Source organism: Hypanus sabinus, chromosome 31, assembly GCF_030144855.1.
Source record: "Hypanus sabinus isolate sHypSab1 chromosome 31, sHypSab1.hap1, whole genome shotgun sequence".
Taxonomy (NCBI): Eukaryota; Metazoa; Chordata; class Chondrichthyes; order Myliobatiformes; family Dasyatidae; genus Hypanus; species Hypanus sabinus.
The window spans coordinates 15,663,100-15,685,541 of NC_082736.1; the positions used below are offsets into that span (position 1 = coordinate 15,663,100).

General features: G+C 43.8%; 1 long non-coding RNA gene and 1 pseudogene across 1 annotated transcript in view; both read right to left on the reverse strand.

Annotated features, from left to right (window-relative positions):
* The window catches only part of LOC132383913 (uncharacterized), a 41,085-nt gene extending 25,992 nt beyond the window's left edge, over positions 1-15,093 (reverse strand). The window contains exon 1 of the long non-coding RNA XR_009508796.1: positions 14,907-15,093. This is a non-coding gene — a long non-coding RNA (uncharacterized LOC132383913). The remainder of the gene's footprint in view (positions 1-14,906) is intronic.
* A 4,953-nt stretch (positions 15,094-20,046) lies between these two features.
* LOC132383910 (polyubiquitin-like) overlaps positions 20,047-22,442 on the reverse strand; it is a 54,426-nt pseudogene continuing 52,030 nt past the window's right edge.

A 22,442-nucleotide genomic window follows, 5' to 3' on the forward strand; every position in this document is an offset into this window, starting at 1 on the left:
GCGTTTTAACATTTTAATGTATCTGATTCAACCACTCCCACTGACAGCTCATTCCATTTACTGACCAAGCTGTGTGTGGAAAATTTGCCCTTCAGGTTCCTATTAAATCTCATCTCAAACCAATGCCCTCCAGTTCCTGATTCCCCAAACCTGGCAAAAAAAAAATTATCTTTGGCCCAACTCAGGCCCCCTACAATTTTATACACCTCTGCAATATCACCACTCATTCTCCAGTATTCCAAGGAAAATCATCCAAAACACTTGCCACAAATCAGTCCTTCGAGAGCCAGTATCATCCCCGTAAATCTCCTCTGCACTCTTTCCAGCTCAATGGTGCCTGTCATACAGCACGGTCACAAAAACTAAACACTATTTATGAAATGCGGCCAAACCAACGTGTTTTACAACTGTACCATTTCATCCCAGCTTTTATATTCGGTGCCCTGACTGAAGGCCAGTGTTCCAAAAGACTCTTCACCACCCTGTCCATCTGAAACCTGGTTTTTGTCTCTGTAACCTGGGTTACTGAATGTTAAGTCATGTTTTACAAACATACCAGAGATTTGAGACTTTTCAGGGGAAGTTGGAGAAGCTGTGATTTTGGATTGTCAGGAGCCATTTGCCAAGGTGCCATATGAAAGGCTGGTGCACAAGACCAGAGAGTACTGGGAAGGAAGTGTGTAAATATTGACTGAAGACTGGTTATCATACTGAGACAGAGTAACAGGTCTGTTTCAGACTGGGATGACATAACTACTGGAGTGCCCCAGCAACCTGTCCTGGACTCTTCATTATTTACTATTGATATTAGTGACCTGGAGGAGTGGCAGAGAGTGAGGAATCCACGATTGTTAATGATGGGAATGTGGTATGGGCATGTTCTGATTGGACATTTGGTCTCTACAACAGGATATGGGGAAGATGGTGAGTCGGATATTTGGTAAATGGAGTTTAATGTGTTAAGTGTGATGGGATGTGGTAGGAGGAATCAAAATTCACTACTATTTATATGGAGAAAAATTATAAATGAAAGAAATAGAGAGGGGTCGAGGTGTGCCTGCACAGCAAAATGGAGACAGGAGCAGTGAGGTTTTCATAAGACCATATATGACCAAGGTTCAGAGGTGAATGGTTCATTGACATTTATTGCTGGGGTGCTGGTGCAGAGAAACAGAGAAGTGTTTTTACAGTGTCAGACAAATGCACAATGATGTATTTTGGGATGTTACAGCAGGTCAGGACACACACAATGAATGGCAGGATCCTGAGGAGTGTTACGGAAAAGATAAACCTGAGGCATAGGTACATAGTTCCCTCAAAGTACCAACACAGGTAGACAAGGTGGTGAAGAAGGTGCATGACATGCTTACCTTCATTGGCAAAGGCTTTGAGAGGAGTTGGGGCATCACATTACAGTTGTACAAATCAATAATTACCCCACACCAGGAGTACCCTGTGCAGTTCTGGTCATCACGAGAGGAAGGATGTGATTAAGCTGGAAAGGTGCAGAAATTATTCACAGGAATGTTTCCTGGACTGGGGGATTGAGTTACAAGGAAAGATCAGACACACACGGGGACTGTTTTCCCTGGAGTGAAGGAGGCTGAGGGGAGACGTGAGGGAATTTAATAAAACTATGAGAGGTGCAGACAAGGTAGACAGTCAGAATAACTTCCCCAGGGTAGAAATATCAAATATGAGAAGGCACAGCTTTAAAATGCCAGGGTGAGAATTTAAAGGTGGATTTCAGGCAGCTAAGATTTCTGTTTCCGGACAGAGAGTGGTGAGGGCCGGGTTTGGGCTGCCATGGGGAGTGGTTGAAGTAGATATGATAATGACATTGAATAGGGTTTTAGATACGCCATTGAATATTCTGAGAATTGAAGCTCATGAATCATATGCAGGCTGAAGAGATTTAGTTACATTTGGCATCGTGTTCAGCACAGACATCATGGGAAGAAGGGCCAGACACTGCTGTACTGTTCTGTGTTCTCGGTGAGCCTCAGTGACGGGGGATTCTTTAGCCCGGGTCACAGACAGGTGTATCTGTGGCAAGCAGAGAGACTGCAGGATGGTGCATTACCTCCCTGGTACCAGGTTTAAGGATGTGACTGAACAAGTACAGGCCATTTTGAAAGGGCAGGGTGAGCAGCCAGAGGCCGTGTCCATATTGGATCTAACAAGAGACAAATTCCTGCAAAGAGACTGAAGCAGTTGGGGGGAAAAAATAGAGACTCTTGCGGGGGGGGGGGGGTGGGGGGGCATAATCCCAGTGTCACCTGCTAGCGAGGGAATAAATAAAAAGGTGGTACAATTATATGTGTGGCTAACAAGCTGGTGCAGGACGGAGGGTTTTAGTTACGTGGATCATTGAGTTTTTTTTCAGGAGAGGAGATGGGAAGAGTGAAAGGTCAGTCGTGGCATTGACGGATGTGTATTAACACAGAAATTAAGTCCAAATAGACAAATTACAGTGTCTCAGTAGCACTACAAGTGCACAGATAAACAAATATTTGAAGTAAGAGAAACAATAAAAAGTTTTTGCAAACAGTCTGACATGAGGGGTGTCATCACTTCCCCGGCTACAGGTTGACTCATTACAGAGCCGAGGGTCAGAATGACTTCATACAGCGCTCCTTGGAGCAGCACAGTGGTGTTAGTCTGTTACTGAAGATGCTCCTCTGTTCAGCCAAGGAGGCATACAGAGGGTGAGAAACATTGTCCAGAATTGTCAGGATTTTCAGCAGGGTCCTTTGTTCCAGGGCCTCCAGTGTGTCTAGTTTGACTCCAATAACAGAGTCAGCCTTTCTAATCCATTTATTCTCAGATGGCATCACCCATGTTGATGCCATTGGCTCAGTACACCACTGCATAGTTAGGCCAAATTAATGAGCACAGTGACACTGAGGGGCTGAAGTGTGTTTGTATGAGTGCCGGGTGAGAAACAGTTAATGCAGATGTACTTAGAGGCTGGATTAGTACATGGCACAGAGATTCATCCATTACAGAGGACAGGACGGGTAGCAAAACATCCCAGGATCAGATTCAGACAGTCCAGAGGGAGGTGAATGAGGTTGGGGAGCTGTACTGCTGATCAGGCAGAATGTCACAAATTCAAGGTAATCCTGGAGGCTCATTCAGGGAGACAATGTGGGTGGAACTCAGGAATGAGAAAGGTGCAATTGCAGTGATGGGATTATACTGTAGGGTTTCCAATAACCAGTAGAAGTGAGGAACAGATATTTTGGCAGGTTTTGGACTGATGTAAAAACAACAGAGTATCTATAGTGAATAATCTCCCCAGAGTGACTGGGACTCTCTTACCACATAAGACTTGGATGGGGAATTATTTGTTAAGAGTTTTCAGCAAAGTTTCCTGAAACAGTATGTAGATGATCCACCAGGGAGGGAGATTTTCTTGACTTCTCCTTGGGAAATATGGGTCTCACCAGATTGTGGCAGGACCAACCAGTGTTCAAAGAGGAATTAGACAGGTCCTTCAGGGGAAATAACCTGCAGAGCTGTGGGAACAGAGTGGGGAATGGGACTGTAGAAATGTTGTAGCAGGAGTTGGTATAAACTTGATGGTCAAATAGTCCAGATCATCCCAGAATGATCCTGTGACCAGTAATAGTCTGAAAAAATGATTCTAGTCTCCAGTGAGTATTTTAAGCTCCACAAGATCAATTGTGTAATAAGGACACACTTCAGTAAAAACAGTGACATCATATTCCAAGCACACTGAGCTGCCAGAGCACAGCACCGGCCAGTGAGGACACAGACCTGTACAACACCCAGCTCTCTACTACAAAACTCAAAGCTGAAAGTAAATGTATTATCAAAATACATTTCTGACATCATACACAACCCTGGGATTTATTTTCTTGTGGGCATACTGCTGGATTGTTAGAGCTGTTGGGGAGGGTATAAACTAATTTGGCAGGGGTGTGAGAACTGGCCTGAAAGGACTCAGGATAGTACAGATGGTATGGAAAGAAAAGATAGCATGCAGTCACACTGTCAGGAAGAGTGAGCAGATGATAGGACATAACTGCAGCCAGCAGAGGGATGCAGAATCAATAAGGGTAGCAAATCCAATACTTGAAGTGTTATACATCAATGCACAGAGTATAAAAATTAAGATGGATAATCTTATTGCCCTATTACAGATTGTCATATACAATGTGATTATCACAGGATCATGGCTGAAAAATATTTATAGTTGGGAGCTAAATGCCCAAGTTAGACATATCTGAGGGACAGGAAGGTAGGCAATAGGGATGGCATGGCTCTGCTGGTAAAGAATGGTATCAAATCAGTAGAAAGATGTGCCATAGGATCATAAGATGTTGAATCATTGTGAGTAGAATTTAAAAAAAACTGCAAGTGTAAAAGGACATTGATGCAGTTGTAAACAGGCCATCAACAGTTGTTTGGATGTGGACCACAGATTACAACAGGAAATAGAAAAGGCATGTCAAAAAGGCAATGTTATTGGAGATTTCATGGGTGATTTCAACATCCAGGTCAACTGGGACAATCAGGGTAGAAACAGATCTCAAGACAGTGAGTTTGGTGAATGCCTAAGAGATGTCTTTTTAGAACAGTTTGTCAGTGACCCTACTAGGGAATCAGCTATACTGAATTGTGTGTTATTTAATGAACAGGAGGCAATTAGGGAACTTAAGGTAAAAGAACCCTTAGGAAGCAGTGATCACAGTATCATTGAGTTCAACTTGAAATTGGATAGGGACAGAATACAGTCTGACACAGCAGTGTTTCAGTGGTGTAAAGGTAGTAACGGTGGTATCAGAGAGGAGTTGGCTAAAGTAAATTGGAAGGAGATTCTGGCAGAGATAGCAGCAGAGGAGCAATGGTGAGAGTTTCTGAGAAAAATGAGGGAGGTACAAGATAAATGTATTCCATAAACAAATAAATTCTCAAATGGCAAAATAGTACAACTGTGGCTGACAAGGAAGTCAAAGCTAATGTAAAACCAAAAGGGAGGGCATAAAACAAAGAAAAAAATAGTCAGAATACAGAGGATTGGGAAGCTTCTAACACCTTACAGAGAGCAACCTAAAGAGGATAAAGATTAAATATGCAAGCAAGCTAGCAAATATTATCATAGTGGATAGAGCAAATATTATCATAGTGGATAGTTTAAGCTTTTTCAACTATGTAGAACAAAGAAGAGATGAGACTGGATATTGGACTGCTAGAAAATCAGGCCAGAGAAACAATAACGGGGTGGGGGGGGGGGGGCAAGAAGAAGATGGCAGATGAACTAAAATAGTATTTTGCATCAGTGGAAGTTACTAGCCGTGTGCCAGATGCTGAAGTGTGTTAGGGAAGAGAAGTGAATGTAGTTATTATTATAAGGAAAAGGCGCTCAAAAAGCTGAAAGACCTGAGGGTATATAAGTCACCTGGACCAGATCAACTGCATCCTAGGGTTCTGACAGAGGTAGCGGTAGAAATTGTGGTGCCATTAGTAATGGACTCTGGCATTGTGCTAGGGGACTGGAAATTTGCAAATGTCACTCCACTCTAAGAAAGGAGGGAGGCAGCAGAAAGGATATTATACAGCAGTTAGCCTGACCTCAGTGGTTGTGAAGACTTTGGAGTTAATTGTTAAGGATGAGGTTATGCAGTACTGGAACAACAGGACAAGAATGGACAAAGTCAGCATGGTTTCCTTAAGGGAAAGTCTTGCCTGATGAACCCGTTGGAATTCTTTGAAGACATTACACGCAGGATAGATAAAGGGGATGCAGCAGATGTCATATATTTGGACTTTCAAAAGGCCTTTGAAAAGGTGCCACACATGAGACTGCTTACCAAGCTAATAGCCCATGGTATTACAGGAAAGTTACTGGCGTGGTTAGAACATTGGCTGATTGGTAGAAGGCAGCAAGTCAGCAAGTGGGAATAAAAGGATCCTTTCTGGTTGGCTGCCAGTGAGTAGTGGTGTTCTGCAGGGGTCGGTGTTGGGACCACTTCATTTTATGCTGTATATCATTGATTTAAATGATGAAATAGATGGCTTTATTACAAGTTTGCAGATGACAAGAAGAGCAGGTACTGTTCAGGAAACAGGAAGGCTGCAAAAGTACTTTGACAGATTAGGTGAATTGGCAAGACAATGGCAAATTAAATACACTGTTGGAAATGCATGGTCTTGCACTCCAGTAGTAGAAAAAATGTACAGACTATTTTTCAAATAGGGAGAAAATCCAAAAATCTGAGGTGAAAAGGGACTTGGAAGTCTTTGTGCAGACCAACCTAAAGATAACTTGCAGGTAAAGTCGGAAGTGAAGGAGGCAAAAGCAATGTTAGCATTCACATCAAGCGGTTAGAATACAAGAACAGGGATTTGATGCTGAGACTTTATAAGGCACTGGTGAGGCCTCACCTTAAGTATTGTGAAGCGTTTTGGGCTCCTCATCTAAGAAAAGATGTGCTGGCATTGGGAATGGTTCAGAAAAGTTTCACAAGGATGATTCTGGGAAAGAAACAGTTATCATACGAGGAACATTTGACAGCTCTGGGTCTGTACTCACTGGAATTTTGAAGGATGGGGTGGGGGGGAATCTCATTTTGAATGTTGAAAGGCCTGGACTGAGTAGATGTGGAAAGGATGTTTCCTATGTTGTGGGAGTCTAGGACTAGAAGGCACAACCTCAGGATAGAGGGGTGTCCATTTAAAACAGAAATGCGGAGAAATTCTTTAGCCAGAGTGTGCTGAATTAGTTCAATTTATAACCACAGTCAGCTGTGGAGGCCACGTACTTGGGTGTATTTAAGGCAGAGCTTGATAGGCTCATGATTGAACATGGCATCATAGGTTACTAGAAGGCCAAGGAGTGGGGCTGCATAGAGAGAAAACGGTCAGACAAGATTGAATGGCAAAGTGGACTCGAAGGGCCAAATAGCCTAATTCTGCTGCTATGCTGTACGGCCTTACTCAGTAAATCCAAGAACCACAACAGAAAGACTGCATCCAACAGGGTGGCCAAATAACCAATGTGCAAACGATTATAACTTATGTAAATACAAGAGAGGAAATAATAATAATAGTCATAATTAAATAAATAGAGAACATGAGATGCAGAATCATTGAAAGTGAAGTGATAGACTGTGGGAAACAGTTCAGTGGTGAGTTAAGTGAAGTTAAATAGAGTTATCTCCACAATGAGAAGGAAGGATTCAAAGAGGGGGAAGGGGCCACAGTGGTTGACAAAGGAAGTCAGAGATTGTATAGCATTAAAGAAAAAGAAGTATGACAGGGCTAAGATGAGTGGGAATACAGATGATTGGGAAAGTTTTAAGTAACAGCAGAACTTAACTAAAAAAGCAATACGGAGAGAAAAAATCAGGTATGAGCTCAGTCTAACCAGGAATATAAAAGGGGATAGCAAAAGCTTTTTTAGCTATGTGAAGAGAAAGAAGATAGTTACGAACAATGTTGGCCCCTTGAAGAATGAATTGGGAGAAATTGTTATGGGAAACAGGGAAATGGCAACAGAATTTAATGCATACTTTAGATCTGTCTTCACCAGGGAGGACACAAGCAATCTCCCAGATGTATGGATGGGCCAAGGTCATAAGATATCAGAGGAATTGAGACAGATTGACATTAGGAAAGAAACTGTGATGAGTAGACTGGTAGGACTGAAGGCTAATAAATCCCCGGGTCCAGATGGTCTGCATCCGAGGGTTCTAAAAGAGGTGGCTCAGGAAATTGCGGATGCATTGGTAATCATTTTCCAATGTTCCTCAGATTCAGGATCATTTCCTGAAGATTGGAGAGTGGCTAATGTTGTCCCACTTTTCAAAAAGGGAGGGAAGGAGAAAACGGAGAATTATCGCCCTGTTAGCCTAACGTCAGTCGTGGGGAAGATGCTTGAGTCCATTATTAAGGATGAAATAGTGGCACATCTAGATGGCAGAAATAGGATTAGGCCGAGCCAGCATGGATTTACCAAGGGCAAATCATGCTTGACTAATCTGTTGGAGTTTTTTGAGGGTGTAACAAGGATGTTAGATGAGGGTAAGCCAGTAGATGTTGTGTACCTAGATTTTCAGAAGGCATTCGATAAGGTGCCACATAGGAGATTGGTGAGTAAAATCAGAGCTCATGGCATTGGGGGCAGGGTTTCAACATGGATAGAAAACTGGTTGGCAGATAGAAAGCAAAGGGTAGCAGTGAATGGGTGTTTCTCGGACTGGCTGGAGGTGACTAGTGGGGTACCACAGGGCTCTGTATTGGGACCACAGCTCTTTACGATTTATGTCAACGATTTAGATGAGGGCATTGAAAACTATATCAGCAAGTTTGCTGACGATACTAAACTGGGTGGCAGTGTGACATGCGAAGAGGACGTTAGGAGAATACAGGGAGACTTGGATAGGCTGTGTGAATTTGCAGATACTTGGCAGATGTCATTCAATGCGAATAAATGTGAAGTTATCCACTTTGGAAGCAGGAACAAGAGGGCAGAGTATTGTCTGAACGGTGTAGAGTTAGGTAAGGGAGAAATGCAAAGAGACCTTGGAGTCCTTGTTCATCAGTCAATGAAGGTGAATGAGCAGGTGCAACAGGCAGTGAAGAGGGCAAATGGAATGTTGGCCTTTATTACAAGGGGAATTAAGTACAAGAGCAAGGATGTCCTTTTGCATTTGTACAGGGCCCTGGTGAGACCACACCTGGAATATTGTGTACAGTTTTGGTCTCCAGGTTTAAGGAAGGACATTCTGGCAACTGAGGAAGTGCAGCGTAGATTCACTAGGTTGATTCCTGGGATGGCAGGGCTGTCTTACGCAGACAGATTGGAGAGATTGGGCTTGTACATGCTGGAATTGAGGAGATTGAGAGGGGATCTGATTGAAACGTTTAAGATAATTAAAGGATTTGATAGGATTGAGGCAGGAAATATGTTCCAGATGTTGGGAGAGTCCAGTACCAGAGGGCATGGATTGAGAATAAGAGGTCAGTTATTTAAAACAGAGTTGAGGAAGAGCTTCTTCTCCCAGAGAGTTGTGGAGGTGTGGAATGCACTGCCTCGGAAGACGGTGGAGGCCAATTCTCTGGATGCTTTCAAGAAGGAGCTGGATAGATATCTGATGGATAGGGGAATCAAGGGATATGGGGACAAGGCAGGGACTGGGCATTGACAGTGAATGATCAGCCATGATCTCAGAATGGCGGTGCAGACTCGAGGGGCCGAATGGTCTACTTCTGCACCTATTGTCTATTGTCTATTAAGGTGACACCAGTGAATCTCTTTTTCTGGCCTGTAACTTCCCTTTCGACTTGGAAGCAATTTGATGTGGCTGAACAGAGTTAAGGCAGTGAGTCACTGAGAGTGAGAAAGACCCAAAGTATGGTTGATTTAAATTCCGGACTGAAATGGAAAAGTCAGGTACAGGTCAAATCAAGGTGGCTGGGACCAGGTCACAGATCGTATCAAAGCGACTGAAACCAGTGTTCGGACAACAATTTAGACTGAAAAGGTCAGGTTGTTCTGCCCGAGGCCAGGGACAAGCCGGTTCAGCTCGCTGCTCTACTCTGCACTGAACTAAACATCTGTGCACAGACTCTCTTTGAGCATTTCAGTTCAAAACGCTACAGAATTTGCTTGTGTTTAATGTTTGCAGGATTTGTCTTTCTTTCTGCACATTGGATGTTTGATGGTCTTCTTATTTTACTAGTGGGTTCTTTTGGCTTTCTTTGTTTTACGGCAGCCTGTTTGAAACAAACCTCAAAGCTGCAGAATGTATACGTACTGATAATAAATTTACTTTGAACTTTGATTCAAAAACCTGATGCTTGAGGGATAAAATAAGGACAAAAATTTAACAAATCTCAAAACTGATGCTCTTTTAATTACAGACCAGGATGCAGAAGAGTACAAAATATTCTTCCCCTTTTTAAGTAATGCAAAAGGGAAAAGACAGGAAACTATACCCTGGTGACTCTTACGTTATTGGGAGGGATATTATTGGAAAAGATATTTAACGATAGGATCAGATTGCATCTGAAAAAGCGTAATCAATTTCAGAGTAGCGAATATCACTTTGCATGGGCAACGTCAAGTCTTGCAAACTTGGTCGAAAGTTTTAAGTGACAAATTCGATTGATGAGAGCTGCGTAGTATGTTTAGGACACAAAGACTTTGGTCAAGCTTTCAACATGAGTCCCCATGGTAGGCGGATCCAGAGCATGGAAGCACGTGGCTCAAAAGAAATTCAGTAAAATGTGTTCAAAATGTAGCTTGGTCAGAGATTAAAGAAGGGAATGGTTGAGGGGTGTGATTCTGACTGGAAACCTGTGAACAGTGGTACCCCACAAGGAATTCTGCTCTTTGTGAAATGATATGGATGAAAATGAAGGAGGGCTGATTTGTTGGTCTGCAGAGGCACAGAAATTGGTGCAGTTATGGATCGTGATCAAAGTTGCCAAAGGATTCAGCAGAACATGGACCAGCTGGAAATGTGGGCAGAGAAATGGCAGATAAGTCGGCGTACTCCAGGAAGTCAAATGTCTGAGGATTTCTTTGGAATTCCTCTCCCTACTGGAGTATCTGGAATTACAGTTATGGCAGTGACATGCTCCACCTCAGGATGTGGGAGATCAGGGAGTCACTCAGTGTCCCCGATAACTTCACATGAGGGAAGTGCACCGATGTGCAGCTCCTGACTGACCGTGTGAAGGAAATGAAAATGGTGATGGACAGACCTAGAGTTTCCAGGATGCTGAGACCGGAGATTCAGTGTGTTGTTCACACCTGAGGTCAGGATGCAGATTATTGAGTGACCACGACTGGAACAGGGAAACTGTACCCTGGTGACTCTTACATTAGTGGTAGGAATATTACTGGAGTGGTAGGGATATATAGGATCAGCTCAGACTTTATAAGGCATTGGTCCGATCACACTTGGAGTATCTTGAACAGTTTTGGGCCCCTTATCTAAAAAGCTACATGCTCGCATCAGAGAGGGTCCAGAGGAGGTTCACAAAAATGATCCTGGCAATAAAAGGGTTAATGAACAAGGACTGTTTGATGACTTTGGGCCTGTACTCTCTGGACTTTAGAAGAATGACGGAATCTCATTGAAACCGATCAAATATCGAAAGGCCTAGAATGGAGTGGGGAGGGTGTTTCCGATAGTGGGGCAGTCTGGGAACACGGCACAGCGTCAGAATATTAGGACATACCGTTAGAACAAAGATAAGGAGCAATTTCCTTAGTAAAGGGTAGTGAATCAGTGCTTCCTTTGTCAGAATGCTGTTCATTGACTAGAGCTCAGCGATTAACACCATCATTCCCACAGTCCTGATCAATAAGCCACAGAACCTGGACCCTCTGCAATTGGATCCTCAACTTCCTAACCGGGAAACCACAATCTGTGCAGATTGGTGATAATCCACATATATTGTGTGGATTAATGGAGATGGGCTAACCCCTATTGACATCAATGGATCTGGAGTTGAGAGGGTAAACAGCTTTAAGTTCCTCGGCAGCAGCATACCTGAGGATCTCACGTGGTCTGTACGTACCTGCTGAGTGGTGGAAAAGGGACAACAGCGCCTCTTTCATCTCAGACGACTGAGGAAGTTTGCTATGGGCCCACAAATCCTAAGAACTTTCTACAGGGGCACAACTGGGAGCATCCCGACTGGCTGCATCACTGCCTGGTATGGGAACTGTACCTCCTTTAATTGCAGGACTCTGCAGAGTGTGGTGCGGACAGCCCAGTGCATCTGTAGTTGTGAACTTCCCATGATTCAGGACACTTACAAAGACCGGTGTGACAAGAGGGCCCAAGGGATCATTGAGGACCCAAGTCACCCCAAGTATAATCTATTCCAACAACAACCATCCAGGAAACGGTACCGCTGCATAAAAGACAGGACAAAAAGGCTTCTGGACAGCTCCTTCCACCAGGCTATCAGATTGATTATTTGAGGGTTTGAGGGTACCTCTCTGTTACATTGGCTGTTCTATTTTTTTTAATCAAGTATTATATATTACTATGATTGCACATTACATATTTAGATGGAGACATAATGTAGATTTTTACTCCTCATGTACGTGAAAGATGCAAGAAATAAAGTCAATTCAAATTCAAGTATCTCCTCTTCGCTGACGATCAACACTGTCCCTGGTGTACCTCTAGGATGTGTGCTTAGCTGATTGCTCTACTCCCTCTATACCCATGACCATGTGACTAAATATAGCTCAAATGCAATCTATAAATATGTCTCATACAACCATTGTCGGTAGAATCTCAGATGGAGATGATTGGACATACAGGAGTGGGATATACCAGCCAGTTGAGTGGTGTCGCAGCAACAATCTTGTGCTTAATGTCAGTAAGAGAAAACAGCTGATTGAAGGAAGGGGAAGACGAGGTAACACAAACCAATCCTCATACAGGGATCAGAAGAGGACAGTGAACAACTTCAAGTTCCTGGGTGTCAATATCTCTGAGGATCTACTGATGCAGCTACAGTATAAAGAAGGCGATACAGCGGGTATATTTCATCAGGAGTTTGAAGATATTTGGTTTATCACTTTAAAACACCCAAAAACTGCTGTAGATGTATTCTATATTATTTATAACATATTATTTCTGTATTTAATTTACTTATATACATATCCAAATACACACACATACTATATTTTATTTATTATTTCTATATTATCATGTCCTGCATTGAACTGCTGCTGCTAAATTAACAAATTTCCTGATACCTGCCGGCGGTAATAAACCTGATTCTGGTTCTGACTCTGAATTCATCCCCACAGACGGATGTGGCCAATTCATTGGGTATATTTAATGTGGAGGTTCTTGATTGTCAGGAGGAAAAGAGGGTTTGAGAGGGTTATGAGATCTGTTATGATCTCTTATTCCTGGAAGAATAGTGCAGCAGACGGGATGGTCCGATGGTCTCGGAACAGCTGCAGGACATTTCAAAGGGAAAGCTGAGCAGGCAGACATCGTGGTGGATGGTGCATGTTGGTAATAGCAACGGAGGGAGGAGGAGGGATGTGGTCCTCTGCAGTGAATTTACAGAAATAAGACAGAAACTAAAAAGTAGTAAGCTCCATATGACTCCCAGTGACACTTGTTAGTGGGGGGAGATATAGACAGATACCACTGATGAATGTGTGGCTGAGGAGCTGGTGCAGGGGACTGAGTGTCAGTTTCATGGATCAATGGGACATCTTCTAGGGATGGGTAGGCAGAAACTGTTCACTCCCTGTGGTCTTTTAGGGAAGGAACAGTTTTCTCTGCCCTAAAACTGCACAGAATAGTTTTGATGTGACAGGGTGGAGGTTGAAAGTAATCTGAAGAGTGAGTTGATGGATGTGGATAAAATTACGTGAGGCATAAAAAGGTTAGAGAGACAGAGACTGTTTCCAGTAGTGTGGCTGTCTAAGGCTAAAGGGAATAGTTGTAAGGTGAGGGGGCGGTGGTTTAAAGGGGACCTGGAGGGTAAATATTTGACACAGAGAACAGCTGGTATCCCGAATGAGCTGCCAGAGGAGGTGGTGGAGGCAAAAACACACAAAGTCTCTGTTGATGAACACTTCCGAGGAATCAGTCATGACTGTGTTCATTCTGCCCTAGTTTGTTGTTTTCCATCTGTATAAACGATCTGGATGAGAATATGGTAAACTGGATCAGCAAGTTTGCAGTTGACAAGATTAAAGGCATGATGATCAGCAAAGGCGGCTAGAAAATCTCGATGTGGGATGTGGACCAGCTGGAAGAATAAAGCAGGATACAATCTGGAATACACTGTCTGAGGGGTGGTGCAGGCTGGTATTTCAGAACCATCAGGATGAGCATTTGAATCACCAGGGCAGGGTAGGAGACAGACCATGTGCTGAGTTAGTGGAGGCAGATTCTCAATGGTCAGTATGGACATGCAGAAACCACTGACTGTGAAAGTTCAGTGGGAACCTGGAACACAGAAATTCAGGATTGACTTACATAAAACACTCAGAACCCAGGACAATGGATTTTTGTTGGACAAAGGTATTAATGCTTTAGGGTTAGTAGTGAATCACCCACCTCAAATGGCTACCAAAATGCTCCCATTCCCCGTGCACCAGTAACAGGACCTCTAAATGGGAATTTGGTGAAGAACACTGGTTAATATTAGAAGACGGCGGACAGCTTGGTCACAATGGAAGGATGCAAATATCTTCTCAGAGGATAAGGGGTTCAGTGGAACAAGCTCACAGCTGAGAATGAAGGTAACAAACCCCACTGCAGTGGAGGACTGCTGTTGCCAGGGTTGTCCAGGACAGAAACAGACACTCTGGCCCATCACATTTATAATCCCCATCACGCACAGCTATACTAATCCCACTTTCCTGCATTAGTTTCATATCCCTCCAGGCCTTGCTCACCAAAGTACCTGTGCATGTGTCCCTAATATTGTTACACAGTTCCCTGTATGTGGCATCACAGGTAGACAGGGTTGTGTGTTGTACTTGCCTTGTCAGCCAAAGAACTGCCTCTCATTAGAATTGTACAAAACTGTTTAAAGACAGATTTAAAGGGGATCTGAAGGGTACACACTTCACACAGAGAATAGCTGCTATCCTAAGTCAGCTGCCGGAGGAGGTGTGGGGGCAGAAACCCACGAAGTCTCTCTTCATTAAACCTTCTCAGGAACCTGACATTCACTGTGCACATCCTGCCCTGGTTGAACCGCCCAGAATAGAGTCAGTGATTTATACAGAACTGAAACCGTCCCTTCGGTAAAACTCATCCACGCCGACCAAGTTGTCGACCTGAACTCGTCCCATCCGCCTGCATTAGGCCCGTGTCCCTCTCAACCTTTCCTATCCATGTAACTGTGCAAATATGGTTTAAATATTGTACCTGAGGCAGAGAGCCGGTGCGGTGAGGCGCTGACAGACACTCACTGTTCCGAGGGCAGGAAGAGGAGAGGCCGATTCCCACAGTGGAGCCGAAACCCAAAGTAGAGACCGACTCCACTTTACCACAACTCCTTGCCCACCATCCCGGACTTACCGCCCGCCCCAGGCCGTTCCCAAGGAAACGACGTCGGTGATGGTGTGACTTTTATGACGTCAGCTCGTCACAGATTGGCAATATGCAACGCGGTTTCACGTGACGCGGAGTCAACAGCACGGGAGGCGGGGCGGAGAGACCTGTCAATCAGTGGAGACGCTGAAAAATTGCCAGCAATTCAACAGAGTAATTTAACTGAAGGGGATTTCCGGGAACGGTGACCCCACCCACCCACGGGAATTGAGTGTGTTATAGAGAGTAATATTCATAATTTAATTTGACTCTTACGGTCTTATAAATATTTAATATTTGTATTTTCTACATTTTTGTGTGGATAATCTTTTATAATTTGGGGTAAAAAAATCAGTGTAACTAGATCACTGAACCGTTTATTAAAAAAGAACGTTACGGAAAAATATTGTCAAAGCCAAAATTTTAATCCAAACTAAGTTAACAGTAACTTAGAAAACCTACAGCCCAGAAAGTTGTGCCGAACATTACCTCACTACCTCAGAAATTACTAGGCTTACCCATAGCCCTCTATTTTTCGAAGCTCCTTGTAACTATCGAAAAGTCTCTTAAAAGACCCTAACGTATCCATCTCCACCACCGTTGCCAGCAGCCCATTCTGCACATTAACCAACCTGAGTAAAAAACTTTATCACTGACATTTCCTCTGTTCCTACTCCCCAGCACCTTAAAACTGTGTGTTCTTGTGACAACCATTTCAGCCCCGGGAAAATGCCTCTGACTATCCACACAATAAATGCCTCTCAACATCTTATACACCTCTATCAGGTCACCTCTCACGCTCCGTCACTCCAAGGGGAAAAGGCCAAATACACTCAAACTTTTCTCATACGGCATGCTCCTCAATCCAGGCAACATCCTTGTAAATCTCATCTACATGTTTTCTATGGCGTGTACATCATTCCTGTAGTGAGGCGACCAGAACTGAACACAGTACTCAAAGTGGGGTCTGACCAGGGTACCATATAGCTGCAACATTACCTCTCAGCTCCTAAATTCAATTCCACAGTTGATGAAGGCAAATACACTGTATACATTCTTAACCACAGAGTCAACCTGTGTAGCAGCTGTGAGTGTCCTATGGACTCAGACCCCAAGATCCTTCTGATCCTCCACACTGCCAAGAGTCTTACCATTAATACTATATTCTGCCATCATAATTGACCTACCAAAATGAACCACTTCACATTTATCTGGGTTGAACTCCATCAACCAATTCTCAGCCCAGTTTTGCATCCTATCAATGTCCCGCTGTAACCTCTAACAGCCCTCCACACTATCCACAAAACCTCCAACATTTGTGTAATCAGCAGACTTACTAAACCATCCCTCCACTTCCTCATCCAGGTCATTTATAAAAATCACAACGAGTATGTATGTGGCCCAGAACAAATGTCCAAGGCACAATACTGGTTACCGATCTCCATGCAGAATATAACCTGTCTTCAACCACTATTCTGTGGGCAAGCAAGTTCCGGATCCACAACGCCTCCTTACTTTCTCAATAAGCCTTGCATGGGGTACCTTATCAAATGCCTTGCTGAAATCCATATACGCTACATCTACTGCTCTTCCTTCATCAATGTGTTTAGTCACATCCTCAAATTATTCAATCAGGCTCCTGAGGCACGACTTGCCCTTGACAAAGCCATGCTGACTATTCCTAATCATATTCTACCTATCCTAATGTTCATAAATCCTGCCTCTCTGGATCTTCTCCATCAACTTTCCAACCACTGAGGTAAGACTCCCTGGTCTATAGATTCCTGGGCTATCTCTACACCCTTTTTCAAATAAAGGAACAACACCTGCAACCCTCCAACCCGCCGCAATTCATCCTGTCCCAATTGATGATGCAAAGATCATTGCCAGAGGCTCAGTAATCTCCTGCCACACCTCCCACAGCAGCCTGGGGTACATCTCATTTGGTCCTGATGACTTATCCAACTTGATGCTTTCTAAAAGCTCCAGTACATCCTCTCTCTTAATATCTACATGCTCAAGCTTTTTAGTCTGCTGCAAGTCATCACTAAAATCACCAAGATCCTTTTCCATGGTGAATGCTGAAGTAAAATATTCATTACGAACCTCTGGTATTTCCTCCAGTTCCATATACACTTCCCCACTGTCACACTTGATAGGTCCTATACTTTCACATCTTATCCTCTTCCTCTTCACATAGTTGTAGAATGCCTTGGGGTTTTCCTTAATCCTGTCTGCCAAGGCCTTTTCATGGTCCCTTCTGGCTCTCCTAGTTTCTATCTGAAGCTCCTTCCTGTTAGCATAATCTTCTAGATCTCTAACATTACCTAGCTTTCTGAACCTATTGTCAGATTTTCTTTGCTCCTTGAGTAGATTTATTACAGCCTTTGTACACCACGGTTCCTGTACCCTACCATAACTTCCCTGTCTCATTGGAATGTAGCTATGCAGAACTCCACACAAATATCCTCTGAACATTTGCCACATTTCTTCAGTTGTTTTTGCTGAGAACATCTTTTTCCAAGTTAAGCTTCCGATTTCCTGCCCGATAGCCACATATTTCCCTTACTGCAATTAAACGCTTTTCTAACTTGTCTGTTCCTATCTCTCTCCAATGATATTGTAAAGAGATAAAATTATGATCACTATCACAAAAATGCTATCCCACTGAGAGAGCTCACACCTGACGAGGGTCATTTCACATTTGTTATCACAGTGTGCATATTTCACCATATAGTTCAGTTCAAAGTAAGATTTATTCTCACAGTGCATACACATCACCACATTCAACCCGGAGAATCATTTTCTGCAGCCATTATTTGCAAATCTATAGAACAGTAACTGTGAACTGCCAATATGAAGATCTATAAACTGTAAACAAACAGTGCAAATGCAGAAAAATAAATAGCAATAAATAATGAGCATGAAATAACAATATAACAGAGCCCCTAAATGAGTCCTGACACGTGTGCGGCTATCCCCTTTTCATCAGACCTCTGATGTTTGAGGGGTTGTAACTGTTCTTGAACCAGGTCGTGCATGTCAGAATGTACCTGTACCTTCTACCTGATGGTAGCAGTGAGAAAAAAGCATTGCCTGGGTGGTGAGGATCTTTGATGATGGATGTTGCTTTTCTACAGCTACGTTTCATGTAGATGTGCTCAGTTGTTATGAATGGTTTACCCGTGATGTACCTGGGCTGAATCCACTACCTTTTGTATGATTTTCCATTCAACGCCATTGATGATCCTATACTAGGCCATAATGCAGCCAGTCAGCACACTTTCCACCACACACTTATAGAGGTTTGGCCAAGTTTTCGATGACATGCTGAATCTCTGACAGCCCTGAGGAAGTAAAGGTGCAGTCGTGATTTCTTCACAATAATATTTATATGATAGATCCAGGACAGATCCTGTGATAGAGGCACACAGGAATTTAAAGATATTGACTCTCTTCATTTCTGATTGTCCAATGATTACTGGCTCATGGGCATCTGGTTTCCCTCTCCTGAAGTCTACGATCTGTCGCTTGGTCTTACTGACAATGAGTGAAAGGTTGTTATTATTATGCCACTCAGACAAGCTTGATCTCTGGAGTCTTGCTCTTTAGGCTCTGTCTGTATGCAGGTAGGACGAGTACAGTCAAATGATCTGACTAAACAAAATGCAGTGTCGGGAATGAACAATAGGCATTCCTTATCGTAGTGCAGTAGAGGTCTGGTGTGTTGGGACCTCTGGCACAATAGGGTACAACTTTCAGATTCATTTTCTTTCAGGTACTTACAAGAGAATAAATACAATGGAATTGATGAAAACAATAAACAGCAAAAACTGACAGACAACCAATGTGCAAAAGACAGATCATGCAAATCATAAAAAATAAATTTTACTGTGAAATTCAATTGTAGAATACTTGAAAGTGAGTCTGCAGATTATGGAATCAGTTCAGTGAAGATACATGTTTCACTTCAAGGCCATGACTGCTGTTGGGTAATAACTCTTCCTGAGGCTAGTGGTGTGGGTCTTAAGGCTCCTGTACATCCTTCCCGATGGCAGCTGTGAGAAGAGAGCATGAGGTGGTTGAAGGATGTGATTGATGATGGATGAGGTTTTCTTGTAAAAGTGCATCTTGTAAATGTACTAAATGATGGGAGGGCTTTGCCTGTGATGAAATGCGATGTATCCATTACATCTTGTAGACCTTTCCATTCCTGATCATTGAATTGCCATATCAGGCCATGATGCAACCAGTCAGGATACTCTCCACTGTGCAACTATGGAAGTGTGTCGAAGTTTCATTTGACACACCAATTATAATCAAACTCCTGAGCAGAGTTGCAGCCGTGCCTTCTTTATAATGGCAATTACGGATAGTCCTGGGACAGATCCACCTCCAGTCCCTGATGATGACTCGCTCATAGACTTCCCGTTTCCTCCTCCTGTGGTCAGTGATCAATTCTTTGTTTTTGCTGATGTTGAGTGAGAGGTTGCTGATGTGGCACCATTCACCAGATTTTCCATTTCCCTCCTGATGGCAATTTTTTCACCACCTTAATTCATCCATCAACAGTGGTCTTATCTGCAAACTTAAATATGGCATTGGTGTTGTACTTTGCCAAAAATCACAGGTATAAAGAAAGTAGAGTAGCGGCCAAGTGTGCAGCATTGATGTACACAAGTGCTGATGGTGATTGTGGAGGAGACATTGTTGACTTTGAATGCAAAGACCTTTACATGGACAGAAAATAGAAATTACAAATGTGGGAGAAGATTACATTAGAATAAGCAGAATATGAGAATTAAAATTAGATACTATTTCTCAGACGTATGAAAATAGAGGCCCCACTTGTCCATACTGACCAAAATCATCTGAGTTGGTTCCATCCATCTGCATTTGTCCCACATCCCTAAACTAACTTTTATCGGAAACTTAGGACAAATGCAAGTCTAACGTGGGCAACAGAACATGATGTTTAGTTCAGTTTCTTCTTCGGGCACAGATTGTTTGTGTGGCCACACTTGGTTTTATGACAGATTGACGCACAAGACACAGGCAGGCATAGCACTTGCGACAGATCACCACCTCTCAGAGCAGCAGCAGATGCAGAATGGACTCTTTCTGGATGTTGTAGTCAGAGAAGTTACAGCCATCCTCTAGCTGCATTCCAGCACAGGTCTAACGCTACTGGTCAGGAGGAATCTCCTCCTTGTCCTGGACTTTGGCTTTCACATTTTCAATGGTGTCATCTGGTTCAACATCAAGGGTAATGGTTTTCCCTGTCAGAGTTTTCACTAAAATCTGCATCTTGCCAACCCCACAGCTGAGAATGTGAAGAGGGTAAGGGGTACATGTAGAAGGGGGGGGGCGAGGGGTAAGTGTAGCAAAATATGTAGGCAGGACCGGGGGATGATACGTTATTGGGGAAATAGCTAAGATGAGATTCCAGATAGTATGTGGCAACCACAAAGAAAAGGGAACCTGCGACCACAAGACAATGTGTTTGACAAAGTATTTTGAGCTATATACCTACTTTTGAGTGTTTTGCTTGCGTCCATACCCAATTCCGAGTATTGCGCTTGCGTCTATACTTGTTCCGAGTCTTTCGCGTGCTTAGCGATGCAATAGCCAATCAATTGATGAATTCGAATCGGTAACCATATTTGTGAATGTAGTACCCTGCTTTTGGGTATAAGTAAACCGACAAATTGGGAGTTGGTTACCTTACGCCCAAAGTGCGTGTGGCTGCGAACTCCTCTCTGAATAAAAACCGTTTCAGAGGTAATTTCGTGTCTCTGGTGTTTTTCCTCAACTGAGCAGATTAATAATTTCAGGTTAACAATTTGGCGAGCCAGCCAGAGCCTAACGGCTGGAGTTCGGGGGTCTGGTGTAAGCGATCAGCGGGCAGGTACGAGCGGGTTGAGACGGAAGGGCCCTCCGAGAGATTTTTCTCGGTCTCTCTCTCCCTCTCTGACTCCCCGTTCCGACCCGTTTGGCTCCGGCCTCCACAGACCAAACGGAGAACTTCAGTTGGGAGACACGGATAACAGGTAAGAACTACGTAGAAGTTGGGGTTAGAGACCCCTGGTTTAAGAAGCTGGGATTAGAGGTCCCTGGTTTAAGAAGTTGGTGTTAGAGGTCCCTGGCTTAAGAGTTTGGGGTTCGACTCCCCTGGTATAGGAAGCGTGGTTAGAGTCCCTGCGTGGGGTTTGGGGTTGGAAGCTCCGGAGCAATACATATGTCATTTGATTAGGGTCTGTTTCCAACATCTAACTGAAACCGCACGCGAAGGTAAGGAAACTGAAGTGGATGTGAGAGTAAGTTACCAAAATGGGCCAGACTCTAGATAAATCAGGACCAAATACGCCATTATGGAAAATGTGTAAAGAATTCCCGGTTAACGAGACAGATTTACGGAGACTGAGCGCGCGGATGAATAATAAGTTGAGGACTGAACTTTGGCCATTAGGGGGAACCTGGGATCTTGAGAAGTGTAAACGAGCAGAGGGACAGGTGTGGCAACAGAATGTCTCACAAAAATGGAAAGATCAAATTACGCATGGTATACCGTCTCCAGTGATGCTACTGACCCCGAGGATAATCCTGACGGTATACCACGCGTATACTTAATGTGCGCTCCCGCCAAACTCCTGGGAGGTGAATGCAAAAAATAGAAAAATACCCATCAATGATAGTGACGGAAAACCCAGAGGCTGGCCGGTACTGAAGTCCTTATGTGAAATCTATGATTAACAGCGTAGGATTGATGATCAAAATGTAAAACTTGGTGATAAAAAGCCTTACCGGATCTGACTGGGCTGCAGACCCAATTTGACCCTAATGAGGACACTGAGGAGGAGGAGGAGGAGCAGCAGTCCCGCCCCGCCTCTACCTTCGGAACCTTCCGCTCCCCCTGTGCCCTTGACCCATGATCGCACCCCCTTATGCACTCCCGACATCAATTCCACGGTACACCGACCCCATTGCTAAAACCAGGAAAGGGGACACACAAGGTACTAATCCCCCGACCCCTAAGAACCGCATGGCTCATAAATGGACGACAAGACGGAACCTCTATGTGGGTGACGGCCCTTTGATAGACCCCCAAGTGGTCGAGTTTGACCCTGACTCAGACTTTACCATCTCCAGTGATGCTACTGACCCCGAGGATAATCCTGACGCAGCAGTTGCTCAAATGAAACTTGATTGGCCCTACCCCACCAAAGATCCGGGTAGATCCAAACACCCCCCCCCCCTCCCGACGACAGGTGCCAATACGAGAGGTCCCTAACCCTCGTCACAATCCAGCCCAGGCTGAGGATGCTGTGCAAAATCCCTTGACAGTTTCTGTGTATACCCCCGGAAGCCCAG